The following is a 13353-nucleotide window of genomic DNA, read 5'->3' on the forward strand; positions in this document are numbered from 1 at the left end:
CTTACTTCCTCTAGGTCACTCATTTCTTCTTAAAATCTTACCTTGGTGTGGAGACTTAGAGGTTCTCAATTTTGAGAACTTGGAGACACCTATTCTTCCATCCAAATCCATGGATCTAAGAAGCAAGGAATGAATGCCCTATCTCTTGGGTGATTATCCTTTGCTTTTGCAAAGAGGAATCTACAAAGGTATAAATTTCTCAACTCACTTTCTTTTGAGTTGAGTCTTGGTTCACCTAACTACTAGGCTTTGAATTTCATGGGTAATGTTTTGTTTTGAGTGCATGCAAGCATGATTCCGCCTTTAATTGTTAATTGCATGCTATAGATGTTGCTCAAATGAACATGTTTTTCACAAAATTTCCTTCAGAAGGGACTCAGCTAACTCATCCCCAGGTTGAACATAAATGTCTCCAAAGACAACGATCTTCGGGAATTTTGAACCCCCCTGAATAGAACAAGATAAGAAAAATGTTAGTACAAAAAAAAAAATATTATTGACATATTAAAAATTGAATATGAAAAGCTTTATTATTACTTGTCGCCACGCCTCCATCCTATATAAGAAGAGCCTCAAACCCGAATGGTGGAGAAAAGTCTTCTTCCCCCGATTGATCTTATTGGCTTTCGCCTTCTTCTGTTATACAAAAAATAAATGTATTAGTTCTAATTTAAATGAAATATAAAAAAAAATCAATAAACATTAGTAAGAAATGTATAATACTTATAGACTTAATATAAAAAAAGGTATCGCATAGTCGGGCTCCTGAAAATGACTATAGAGCCACACCCAATTATATTCTAGGTCCTCAAACTCCTTCGGACAACTCTTCTCAAGAGCGACCTGCAGATCATTAAATGTCTCAAAATATTGGTGTCGGTCGCTCTTCCACTGCTTGTACCGTTCAGTGAAGAGACTGTTGACGTACGCCAACATATCGTCGTTGATGTCGTCGAAATTGTAGTTCGTCTGCAATGTAACAAATTAATTACATACATTAAGTAATATAAATATAAAAAAATTAAAGGAAAAGCAATAAAAAGGCAGGATACTTACCGACAAATATGAGCCCACATTCATCCTCACCTCGTCTGGCATCGCCTTCCAAGACTTCCATTGCATAGGGTAATAGGTCTGAATGACATGACCAATGTCGTGTGCCAATGCGCTATGCTGCTCGGCCGTTGGTGCAGCCCGATACCGATCGTCGCATCCGATCGTGATACGTCCGTTGGTCACCCGAGTGACCTTCGCCGTTTTCAACTGGCGAAAAGGTCCTCGGGTATTTTTCTCTGCTGCAAAAAATAAAAAATAGTCAAACAAGCACAACAAATTATACCGAAATTTCAGCAAAACCTCCCCCAAAGTTATAACAATTCCCAAACCATGGACATTGTAATAAATAATATAAAATATCCAACAACAATCACAACAGTTGAATGCTTCAGTAGTGAATGCCAAGTGAAATATTACATAGTAGAGCTTGAGAATTTAAGCAGCAAATTGAAATGCTATTATGAATTGCTTCAACACTTGAAGACTAACGGCCTTACGCCTACCATGATCATTCAGATGACAATCCTTTATATAAATGACATGCAGAGATCAAACTTAAAGTAGCTCCAGCTCAAATTTTGAACAAAATTAAACTAGTAAAACTCGGAATTAAGCAGAAAAATTGAACAAACATTTTCAGAGACACGTTGTTCCCTACAAAGAACTAATGACTACCCTCCTAGCATCATTAGGCAATCCAATATCACATAGAACAATCTATATGGAGAAATCGCCAAGGCACTATAGAAAAAAATAGTTATCAACATGCAAGGCGTTGTTTAACTTTACCTTGTTATGGCCCCGAGGCATCAATAGTGGATGTTGATGTTGTGTCAAGCGTGGGGGGGGCAGTGATGACCACGCCTGGCGCTAATAGGTAGCGCCACTAATGAGGTTGATGACGTTGGTGCCTAGGAGACCCGAGGACCAACCGGATCAACCGGCCTGTAGTCCATTTCTGCTAGAGCATAAATTCTGAAGTAGGAGACAGGGGAATTGAACGAGGTGCAGTCATCACCGCCTGCCAACTTCTAATAAGGTCTGACATCTGCACAATTAGAAAGAAAAAAATTCATTAAGTATACATAAATCCCATCACATGCCTAATTATGTGGCATATCACTCACACCAACCCCACGCATAACTAAATCAAGCATTTGAACTATATATATACCGTTAAACATTAACTAAAATAATCCCTAAATCCCTAATCTGAAATCAAGCATAAAATCAACAATTAAACCACAAAGGCATATTGACCTATATGCATTTCATTAAAGGAGAAACAAAAAATCAATCCACTTACCTATATGCATTTCCCTATTCAATTAAACAAAAAGAAAACAAAAATAGATACGGTACTTAAAGTCAATTGGCTTGGGCAGCAGCTGCCTTATGTAGGCCTCCAAACATATACACAAACATATCCTTCACTAGTTTTTCTCAAATTCATATGAGTTCCCCTCCTTTCAACTGAGATTAAAAAAATAATAATAAAAAAAATTAAAAAAAAAAAAAAACTACGAATCTCTCTCACATGTGTGGAGAAACTGCACTTTCAGAAAAAAGGGGAATGCTAAGGACTTTTTCAAAAGGAAATTTTTTTTTATAGACTATTCATCATCTTATAGTTTAACGCTAAATTTATATTATTGTGTCATGAGAAGTCAGATGAAAATTTTGACTTTTGAGAGAGTCACACTACCATTTCTCTTAATAGAGATCAATGTTCAAGAAATCACCCTAACTTTATTATTTACTGCCTAATGGTAATGCTATCTACATTATTTATACCTAAAGGTTATATTGTCTCTCTATGTCCAAGAAGCCTGAAAGGAGGGGAAATGTATAAACTATTTGAAATGCTTTTCTATTTTTAAAGTGAATATATCAAAATGTCACAGTGGCGACGAACTAGTTCTATGTAAATCCTACTCCTAATTGAGGGGAAACAAGCACATATAGCATTAGTAGGAGGGTAGGAGCGCACGACCTCGTCATTAGTTAGGCACCTATACCTATGCAATTCCACTCGTGTCAATTCGCACCTAAGTGACTTACAATTAAATACCACAATAATGTAAACACATTTGATACTTTGACATAAAGTACTATAAACAAATATTGGCAACCACCAAATTATGATAGTATTGTCTGCCATTTGACCCCTTAAGTTTAAATATACACAGCTAATGATCATCCTAAATGCTTGTAACATTGCCTCTACATTATTTATTATCAACGTTTCTGCAAGGGAAATTTTCCTTGCCAAGAAGGTGTGGAAGGAAAACCAAAAGTTGGAGTGGGCTAGCAACTTGTGTTTGTAGTTCTTATGGTTGCTGGCTAGGCTCTTTAAATACTCGAAATATCTAGTCCAAAAGGAATACCAAAAGTCAGAATGGCAAGTAAACTAGTGAAGCATTCACATAAGGAACAATCTTTCGGACTAGATAGTTCGAGTATTTAGAGAGTCTGGTCAGCAACCATAAGAACTACAAACACAAGTTGCTAGCCCAATATAGCACAGTAAATGACTATTACTAAATGACAACACATTTCCTAATTAAAACACCACTTAAAAAAAATCAAGTTACTAGGAATATTAAATCAAATTTGAAGCATATTTCCTATTTTTCCTACTAGGATGAAAACTGAACCTAAAAGCAGCCTCTATTACTTGAAGGCATAGAGGGAGATTAACAAAAAAAAGAAACGGAGGAGCTCTGCTATAACTTATTCCTGTAATTATTCAATCTCATCTCTGATATAATATATATATGTACCTTTCTCTCTCTCTCCTTTCTACACCCTGAGAATTTTTTATATGAACAGATGCATATGAAAGAGCTCAACTAACAGCTGAGATATGCGGAATAACATTTTACAACCCCCTTTATGCTATCAATAAAAGAAACAAATGCCAATGTAGACAATCAGACACATTTGCTTGCCATTCTTTCTCCCATCAAGTAAAAAGAGAAAATAAGTATAACACAGTGTACACAATTCACTGCCTATATGTGTGTTCATACGAGGGGGAAAATAACCATTGCGGAAAAGCAATAACCTTAAGCCTGTGCGCAAAAGCAATAACCTTAATCAATAGAACTAATATCGTATAGCTACATTGTACCACATGTTAAGAGATCCAACAAGCATTATGCACACGTATAGAAGAATACCATAAGCCTGTGCACACAAAGTACCAGCCTTCCAATCCTAAATAAACTTGAAGTGCAGATTAATCCTGGTGAACAATGCCAGTACAAAACCAAACGAAGACTTCAATAAACACCAATTAAACTAATTCGAAGTCAAAAAGTGTCAAACATTCAAATTTCAAACTATCAACTAGAGGGTATAGAGTACAAACTAAGAGATTCACTAACTAGCGTGCAACCACCATTTGTTCACCTGAATTAAACTAAACTCACCACATCCACAAATACCCAATTACTGAAATCAATAAAATAACAAGAAATATTTCTGAAAAAAGTTCGGAAACTACAACTCAGACCCAAAAACAAAAATATCCAAGAATTTGCAAACAACTAACAAGCAATGAATTTGTATTACTACCCTATTTCAGAATTTGAACTTGACAGATTAGAACCCTAATTATAAAGAATTTGCAAATAATCCTAAAATTACCTTAGAGAGAGGGTTGTTGAAGAAGGAAGATAGAGGGTTGTCGAATGAGGAAGAGAGAGTGCGAAGGGGCGAGAGGGCGAGAGGGTGAAATGCCGAGAAGGAGGGTGACAGAGATTTAGTGAGAGAGAGGGTTGTCGGAGGGAGAGAGTTTACAGAGAGGAAGATATGAGGGGAAAGTGTTTGCGATTTCAGTTTAATCCCGAGGTTCTTGTGCAACAAAGAGAAGATATTCGTTGTGGCAAAAATTCAAATTTTCACGAAATTATTTTTGTGCCCACCCAGAAAGTCAAATTTTCAACTCATTGTGCGACGAAGAGTAATTAATCGTCGCGCAAATAGCATTCGCGCGACAAATAATATCATTTACTATGCGCAATGAGCTAAAAATTTAATTTATTTACCAGGGTAAATTAAATTTTCAGCTCATTGTGTGACGAAGAGTAATTAATCGTCGCACAAATGCTATTTGCGCGATGAATACTATCATGTTCGTCGTGCATTGAGCTGAAAATTTAATTTACCCGAGTCAAGTTTTTTTAAATTTATATTTATTCAAATAAAAATAATTTATTTATAACATAAGATAAATAATTACACAAAAATTCTTTTAATATGTTTTACATAGCAAGTCACAAATAAATTGCATTACCCATCATTTGAACTAGAATAACTTTCGCTATCATCACTTTCGGTATCCCGATCATCTTCCTCGATAGGTACATCACCGTCATCATTTGGGCCCACTGCATCATCGTATCATGGAAGATTACTGAGGTCAATTGTAATTGACTGAATCAGTATTTCGATTGAAGTCACTTTTTGTATCTGAAACGGTATCTTAGATAAGATTTGAATCTCGAAGTGTTTCCGCATCATTTTCCATTGAAGATTTTAAATGTTGGTCAGCGACGTCGTCGTCAGTAGGGTCTTGTTTTGGGATAGCATCCACATTCCTCTTATCCATCTTTTGAACAACTTTCCAATCTCTCCCGGCTTTAGGGTCATATAGATACACAATCTGTTTTGCCATGTTTGCCAAAATGTAAGGGTCATCATCGTACCAAGTTATGTTAGTGTTTATAGATAGTAAGCCATGGTTGATTTTAACACTTCCTTGCCTATTTGGGTTTGTATCAAACGATTGACACTTAAACATGATCACTTGGCATCGGTCTTTGTAAAGCAATTGCACGACAGTTGTTAGTTTGTCATAGAAATCAATGTCCGTACTTTCGCCTCCACCTGGGACATGGACATCGCTGTTTTGCGTACGCAACTTGTCATCTCATGCATCCCCCAAAAACTTGACGCCGTTAACATGGCAACCTGAGAACAATACAACGCGAATCAGGCCGAATGTCAAGTTATATAACTCTTCACTGTAAGTGGGGGAATTCGATGCTTTCAATTTATTCACATAACATTATAAAAAAAACATACACCTATTAGTTTGAGAAAATTAAATACTACAATATATATGTCAAACACAATACACTTATAACTTACATATTTGAGAAACCACTGTGGAAACAATTCTCGGTGTTTCTTGGCATACAAATGTGATGGATGTTCTCGCTTCATCGTCTCTTCATGCTCATCTAGGTATGCCATTATCTCATCATAATTTTTCAATACGAACCAATGTGCTACCTCCATGTCATTTTTGGAAAATGACTCGCCTCGTACAGGATCTCCAAAGGGTTGTGCGCATTGGGCAAAAACATAAAGTTTCTCATTTCTCACATCCCTGTCATTACTGCTCTGAGAACGATTGAAAGACGTCTCCACATCTTTTAAATATATTCCATAAAATGTAAGCGACTTATATTGAACCCAAGCTTCTATAATTGATCTTTCAGGCCTTGCCTTATTACGTACACTTTTTTTCATCTCCCCAAGAAGCCTACCAAAATAAAACGATACGATACAAATTAGTAAGCATGGGTTAATGATGAACAAACAAATGATGAGGATTATATACCTTTCTATTGGATACATCCAGCAATAGTTGACAGGACCAGCAAGCAATGCCTTTTCGGGCAAGTGAACCATCACGTGGATCATACTTGTGAAGAAAGCTAGAGGGAATATCATCTCAAACTTGCATAGGACTTGGACAATGTCATGGTGCAACTAATTAACGTCCATCTTTCGCAACGTTCTTGCTGTCAATTGGGAAAAAAATCTGGACAATAACATGATTGGCTTCACAACATTTTCTGGCAATAGGTGTCAAATACCTATAGGAAGTTGGCGTTGCATAACCACATGGTAGTCATGGCTCTTTAGTCCAACAAATTTACTCCCGTCAACATTCACGCAACGCGCGATATTAGAAGCATACCCATCAGGAAACTTTACAGACAATACAAATTTTAAAAACTCTTTTTTGTCATTTAGTTTCATGGAGAAAAAAATGCAAGATCCCTTATGGCTTTATCACTGTCCTTATTCATCCATAAACCCCTCCATATGCCCATTTTTTTCCAAATCAAGACGAGCTTTGATCGTATCCTTTGTCTTGCCCTTGATACCTATAATGGTGCCCACCAATGTGTCAAATACATTTTTCTCAACATGCATAACGTCAAGGTTGTATCTCAATTTTAGTTTTGACCAATACGAGAGCTCAAAAAACATAGGCTTATGCGTCCAGTTCATATGTGTAAAAGGTCTGGTCCTACTCACTGTTTTCCCAAATGAAGCAAAATCCAGATGGTTAAGTTGTTCCAATATTTGATCACCAGACCATTCTCTAGGTCTGAGGCATGCCCTGTTTTCCCGTTGAACTCTTTATTCTTTTCTCGCCACTCGTAGTCCCATGGCAACCATCTCTGATGATCAAGGTAACAAACTTTTCAGATGTACCAACCAGATGTTACATTATCCTTGCATACAGGGCATGCCATATAACACTTAGTACTCCACCCAAATTTCCGTCGTCTCTTCCTAGACGAAAATGCACATACAAAATAATAACACCTAAGATTAAGGTCAAAAGCCTCACACACCCACGATGAATGGGGGTGTCTTTGGCCGAAGAATATCCGATGCCAAATTTTGAATTCTGAAAAGAATGTATTTAGGTGTTTGTGGGTAGCAAATAACTTAGCCTTTTAGTGGGATGAGTTGGGTATTTATAAGAGGGTGGCCGGCCCTTTGGGTGGAGAGTGGCTGGCCATATATGGTGGTAATTGGAAAATAATTGCAAAAAAGATATTATGTGAAATAATATCTTGCAATTAACATGACAATTACTCCTAATTTAAATAGGAAGTTTTGGGAGTTACCTTTTGAATAAAATCAATAAGGGATTGATAATGAGTGATGAGAGGGATTTGAATAAATACCATATTGATCACCTTTGATTCTTCCTTGATTGAGCCGTTATTGCCCGTTGCATGCGAGTGGAAATACCAATGTGCCTAGAGAGTAATCTTGTCTTTTTGACCAAAAAGTCCACATGTCACCTCCATGATTTTTTTGGATTATTTTTTGCTTCACAAATGCCCCTACACCTGCTGGGTTGCTGGCAGGAAATAGTAGTAGGTGTAGAGATCTTCCCTTGCTTTTAGGAAACATAAGATTGTTTCTTATTTTGATGTAGATTCCCACTTTGATTGGAAATTAAATCCTTCTAGGAAATGGAAATTAGATCCTTCTAGGAGAGGGAAATAAATTACCTCCAAAGTCTATTTAAGTCTACCTAAAGTATATGATTAAATCAACTTCCGAGAGCAATTATTTAACCCTACAAGAAAGAGAAAGATAGAGGATATGTGTTCCCCCTCCCTTAGTAATCTTCTTCACTTACCTGTGCAATGTCTTTTGTTGTTTTCTTAGTCTTCAGGCCGCACCAAGGTAAGGAAAATTAATTTTCCTTGTCTTCTTAATTTTTTGGAACCTCGGGGCTTGAAATTTGACTTGACGGGGGTCAAAGGTGTGTCAAAAGTGTGGCTAGGAGGCCACGATGCTGTTGTTGTGGGGCAGCTGTTATCGGCTCGATGCATCTACTGGCTTAGCACAGGCCGATGATTGGCTGCAACGGCCTAGGCCAAGGATTGGTTGCAGCGGCGTGGGCTGCGAAGGCGAGCTAGGGCTCGGCTTGGGTCATCAATGGGATGCATTGAGCTTGGGCTCGTACGAGATAGATACGAGAGTGAGAGAGAGGCGTAGGGGCGCCAACCCCCTTATTTTAGACTGGATCGCGAGGCCTATGGGCCGAAAGAAAGAAAGCAACGGCCTATGGCTTGGGTTTGGTGCACTGGGTCTGTGGGGTAGCCAGCTGGGCTTCGTCCTAGCATACTGTTCCATGCATTTTTTTTTGTGCAACCGTCTTACAATTCTTTCTTACGTCTTTGTAGAATTTCTTCGAGCATGTCTTCTTCTAGCCACAAGAGTAATGATGGTGTGCCGCCGTTGTATTGTCAAAGTAAGTCTTTGAGTAAAGTGGGCTACTTCAAAGCTGCTTACATCAAAATTAATTTCGATGACTTGTTTAGAGATTTCCTTGAGGCCTACCGGTAAGCCATTCCAACTAGAGTACGTGTGAAGTGTGTCAATGAGGGTAGTCGCCGTAAGTTATATAGTGGGGCTCGAAGAGCTATGAAGTGTGGTCCGCGTGATGGTGGGATTTCTCAATTTGAGCCAATTCTTTGACTTGTATCTAACTATCAACGAATTATGGTACTTCTTCGATATAGGCCATATTGATGGAGTTGGGCAGCTGCGATCCTGGCATAGGCTCTTTGATCATTCGAGCAAGGGAGATCATGACTGGGCCAAGGAGACTTTGGAGATAAGTGGAGAGTGAGAGTCTGATTCTTCCCCTAAGCTTCGCGTTCCAATGATTTTCATCACCGGTAAGTAAATTGCTTGATCTTTAAGCTACTTTGTACTTTTGCTTAGCTGTTCTCTGATTTACTGATTATCCTTCTCTGTCTATGTAGATTCAGAATTTAGCTCAACTCCCACGACTTCTCCAGATATGAAGAAAGTGCACATTGATTTAGGTATCTTATTGAATACCGTGAATAGCGTTGGCTACTTAGTCCTATTCGCCAGGAAAAATGTGGGCTGCCCTAAGATATGAGATAAAGTGGATCAAGGCAGAGTCATTGGCTCATCTGACCGTTGTCATAAAGCCTGTTGCAAATGAAGGTGGAAAAAAGAGACATTCCCATCATGTTCAAGAGATGCTGATTGAGAAAAAATTGAAGACTTTCTTTGCTGCTTGTGAGGGTCCACCTACTGCCGATAAGCTTGTGATTGACCTGACTTCTTCCAAATGGAAGAAAGATGAGGCTGCTAAATTTGAGCATGTAAGGCATGCCATGCCGAAGATGGCTAGTACGATTGTTGATAAGATTGCTCAGCGTGTAAGTTCCATCGTGCCCCTAGTGCTGAAGTTTATACCAATACGTCTATTGGGAGCTGAGTTTGGTTTACCTTTGGAGATGCTTACTACTATGAAGAGTGATAAGGTGGACTCTACTGCTAAAGTGGCGCCAAGGCCTATTCCTTTTGCTGCTGAGACTGGTTCGCCTACTGAGAAAGATAAGACTGCTTGTATGGGCAGTTGTGAGAAATCCACCAAGCCTGTTTCTAGAAAGTCTGTTGAGATCTGTGCACTTTTAAAGCCTGATTTGCTTGAAGACATGGACACGTATGCTAGACTTATTGATGGCATCAGAGTGGTTGTTTGCCCAAGTTCCTTTGTGAAGCATACGACCCAATATAGGATGACTACTCTGGTTGCCATGATGTAGAAAACGGTAATTTTGGTTGTCGAGTCTATGTTCCTTAACCAAGAGAATACCAAGGCTGCCAAGGAGATGTCAACAACTATGGCAGCTGAGGCTTATTCTTCTGCCAAAAAGATCAAAAAGTTGAAGTATGAGCTCGTCGCTTTGAAGAGGTCCAATATCTTTGCCCCTACTTTTCTGCAGCTTGAGACCGTTCACAAAGAGATCGTTGAGTTGAAGACTAGGCTTGATGCGATCCAAGTGAAGTATGATAGTGTAGAGAAGGAGATTGGTCATTACATACCTCAGATTCAAGACCTTGAGCGTGCCATTTCAGGGTTTCATTTTGTTGCCTTCGCAAAGGATGAAAAGTTGATTGTTACTTATAATCAAGTAATCCATTTCAAGAATATCGCAGATAAGCTTGAACACCAAGTGTTGGAACTCCAAGGTGTGCAAAAGATTAACAAAAGTCCGAAGAAAGAAGTGGATGAGTTGCAGCGTGTCTGTGTTGGTTTGCTTGAGAAGAAAGAGCAGCTGAAGTGTTACAAGGTTGGACTCGAGGCTTTGCTTGTTTAGTGTTAGGCCGATTTCTACAAGTTGGGTTATGTAGATCAACTCTTTAGTAGGCCGTTTGACTTTGAGTTTGCTAGGAAAGACTTCAAGACCTTCTCTATTTCTCCGAAAGCCTTGTTTACCTTTACTTTCAAGGCTTCAATTGGTGAAGTAGTTGGAGAAGTTGGTGCCTAGACTGGGGCAGCCAGGGGTGAAGAGCTGGACGATGCCGCTATTGAGAGTGTGGCGGCTGCTGAAAATATGGCGACCGAGTAGTTGTGCGATGTCCAAGTTGCTAAAGAGTAGTATTCTAAGTAGCCTTTAGGATTTTCTTTGGTTTCCTTGTTGCCTTTTGCTTTGTTTGAACGTCATCGACCTTTATTATTTGTTTATCAATTTTGCTAGAAAATTTAATAAACTTGTTTCCTTTGCTTTTCTTCATCTTCACTTCTTTTGTTTACGCCCAACCTTTGACCTTTAGACCAGCAACAGTCGTGCTGTTTTTTTTATTAAGCAAACATGCCCACATAGCCTATGTAGCCTTAGGTTTTGGTATAGAACCTTTGGAAAGCTGTTAGCCATAGGGTTAGGCAGCTAGACGCCTTACTTATAGAAATAGGTGAGTCCGCATGACTACTTGGCTTTTAACTTTGGCTTTCTTCAATCCTTTGAGCTGTGTCGCCTACATCACAACATACTAAAGATTTATGGTGCATAAAATTTGCTAACCTTTCATACCAAAAGTATGTGGTTGTATGGAATTTCGTGGGCAAAAATCTGAAAAGAACATTTTGCACTTTATGTAACTAATTTCGTGGGTTGCGTAGCAAGTATCACAACACTTTAGGAATTAGTGTAGATCTAAATGATCATTCCGCGCTTGGTAGAGATGAAGCTTATCAACTGTGTAGCATGTCGATAGTGGATAGAGCTTCGTATATGCATGCTAACTATTAACCTTTCACAAAAATGTGCAGTTGTATAAGTTTGGCTCAACTTATTGCTCGAAGGGCAAGTTGTAGGCAGTTTTTTGGAAACCCAAGGCTACCTTAGTGCACTCGGTAGCAACTTTAGGGTTTTAGGGTAGCTGTCCATATGGAGTATTGCGTAATGTGCCTCCTCCGCCTTTGAGGCCTAGTTCCCTGTGGATTAGGCTAATGACAAAAAATCTTTCAATTAGCTAAGCCTTTAAAAAGACCATTGTGGTTGATTCTAAAAATCCCGATATAGGCTATCGTGCACATAGTTACACCAGGGCAGTCCGACCCATTTAGAAATTTGAAGTGTATAGTTTAACCTTTCACATTGAAGAGCATGGTTGGTCCCCAAGGGTTGCAATTCCCGCGATAGGTCCCAGAAAGAGCGCGATCTTCATTGAAGTGTAAAAATGATAAGTTGTTGTAAACATCCAGCTGAGCCAAGTTGTGAATAACTTTTGAATTTCTCATAAAAAACAAGTGAAATGAATGGAAACTTAGCTATAATATAAGAGTTGCATAACAAATGGATAGCCCTCGGCTTGTGAGGTGGTGCCCGTCAAGCTGCTTTGAGTCTTCGAGCTTTAATGTAGTGGGAGGTCATGCAAGGTACTTCATCATATTTTAGGCATTTCACTGATTTTTTGATCTCTTTGTCATTCATGGTGGCAAGGGTGGATCCATCTTTTTGGAGCCTTTTCTACGGGCAGTGGTGAAGGCTTTTCTCAAGACTAGATCTCTGGGCTGGAATTGCTAGATTTTCACCCTTTTGTTGTAACTGGAGATGAGATGCTGGTAGGCTACGATGCGAGTGATGACTTTCTCATGTTCATCATCTGTCAGATCTAAATTTGTGGCCATCTCCTTTTTGTTTTACTCGATACTTGGCAGTAGAGTGCTGATACTTGGCATAATGACATTGGGATGAATGATTGCTTCTGAACCAAATGCCAAAGAGAAAGGAGTCTCACTGATTGCTTGTCGTTTGGTAATGCAATACACCCATAAACATCCGAGAAGTTCGTTTGGCTGTTTTCCATTCTTGTCTGAAAGGGATTTCTTAAGGCAATCGAGAATCGTCTCGTTGGATGCTTTTGCTTGCCCATTACCTTGAGGATACCTTGGTGTTGACATGTGTTGCTTGATGTCATATTTTTTAGATAACTTCGCCAAATCTTTGCCTCCGAATTGCAGGGCGTTGTCTATGACGATGGATTAAGGGATGCGAAATCGGCATATGATGTTCCTCCATATGAAGCGCTTTATGTCCATTTGAGTTATGGTTGTCATGAGCTCTGTTTCCACCCACTTGGTGAAGTAGTTAGTTGCCACGATCATCATGCCTCTACCCATAGTAGTAAGTGACATTG

At 38.9% G+C, this 13353-nt stretch overlaps 1 long non-coding RNA gene across 2 annotated transcripts; it reads right to left on the reverse strand.

Moving 5' to 3' along the window:
* Nucleotides 1-525: 525 nt before the first annotated feature.
* LOC126629406 (uncharacterized) lies at nucleotides 526-4860 on the reverse strand. Of its 2 annotated transcripts, XR_007625750.1 has the most exons (5): nucleotides 4708-4860; nucleotides 1846-2097; nucleotides 1075-1295; nucleotides 790-969; nucleotides 537-633 (listed from the first exon to the last, which is right to left on the reverse strand). It is a non-coding gene; the product is annotated as an uncharacterized LOC126629406 (long non-coding RNA). The 2 variants fall into 2 exon arrangements; XR_007625749.1 differs by having other exon boundaries at nucleotides 526-969; nucleotides 1057-1295.
* Between the last annotated feature and the right edge of the window lie 8493 nt (nucleotides 4861-13353).

The sequence above is a fragment of the Malus sylvestris genome, chromosome 7, assembly GCF_916048215.2.
Source record: "Malus sylvestris chromosome 7, drMalSylv7.2, whole genome shotgun sequence".
NCBI classification, from domain to species: Eukaryota; Viridiplantae; Streptophyta; class Magnoliopsida; order Rosales; family Rosaceae; genus Malus; species Malus sylvestris.